Source organism: Aplysia californica, unplaced genomic scaffold (genome assembly GCF_000002075.1).
Source record: "Aplysia californica isolate F4 #8 unplaced genomic scaffold, AplCal3.0 scaffold00360, whole genome shotgun sequence".
In the NCBI taxonomy this organism is placed as follows: domain Eukaryota; kingdom Metazoa; phylum Mollusca; class Gastropoda; order Aplysiida; family Aplysiidae; genus Aplysia; species Aplysia californica.
In genome coordinates this window covers 560,085-561,360 of record NW_004797630.1, presented here as the reverse complement: position 1 = coordinate 561,360, position 1,276 = coordinate 560,085, and positions in this window count along the sequence as shown.

Below are 1,276 nucleotides of genomic sequence, written 5' to 3'. Positions count from 1 at the left end.
CCTCCGAGATTTTTCGCCCTTGTCCGAGAAGGCTAGGTGTAGATCTTTCCTACCAGAAGATCAGGGGTGTGGCAGAAAGACAGCAGTTAGGAGGAGCCAAGGAGTAGCAGTAGAAAGGCTGCAGACAGAGTTTGTTACTCTCTTGTAACACCTGTAATCCTCGGAACGTACATGACCGTGTTGTGTTGCAAGTGCCGTACAACTGTTACTAAAAACAAAACAATTAACTACAGTTACTTCGCTTTAACGAGGCGAATATTCGGGTGGTGAGTGACAGGAAGATAGTGTGTCACTACGCGGCGGAATCAGGTGCTCGTCAATTTTTGGGCATATGGAGTTATTGGTAACATCTTAAAAACTTATTCATTTGTCTTGCTTGTAATGAAACAACAACCATCTACCCATCTGTCTTGAATAGAAGTGGAGATACAATGTATGTAAGTGAAGGTGGTAGTAGTGGCCATCTAGTGTCACAGGTAAAATTAGCGTGAAAATGGCCGCCAAAGTTTCGAAGCTAGAGTTGCCTTTGGAAATTGCAAACTCACATTTTTTGTTTTATCTCGCATCAATGTACCTAAGTAAAATCCGAACAGAAGTGTGTTTTCAGATGGACATAAAAATATTGAGCCAAAAAGAAAAAAATAATGAAAATATGTGTGAACAGCCGATAAAACGTCCGGTAATTCGAATGTTTTGTCTTGACTCGTCAAAATACAGAAATCGGAGAAACAGACATTTTCCTGCCAGTTTTCAATTTTTTTTCAGATGTGTATTTTTTGCTCAACCTCTTTTATGTCTATATAAAAACCCATTTCTCAGTGAATTTTACTGAAAAACATTGGTTGAAGGCACAAAATATGTCATTTTTCTGTTTTCAAAGCCTCTGTAGCTATTGGAGTTACCAAACATTGACGGCCAGTTTTTCGATAATTTCACAACTGAGACAGGCGACCTCATTTCCTTCAATTGCAAATATCTCGAGTTCTATTCAAGATAGATGAATATCTATTTCATTGAAACCAAGGATCATAAATAAGCTTTCAGATGGTACTAATAACTCCACATGGCATGCCCAAAAGTTGACGAGCGCCTGATTCCCCCGCGTCGTGACGCTAATGCCTACACACACTGCGGACGTCCTGTCATGTTCTGTGATGGGTAATAAAAAAAACCTGGAGGACAATTAGGAGCTGTGACTGATGTATGTCGTGTTTGTCGTCATCACGTGAGTGAATGGTGAGTGAGAGATGGAGAGATAAAGGGTGAAAAGGGTGGG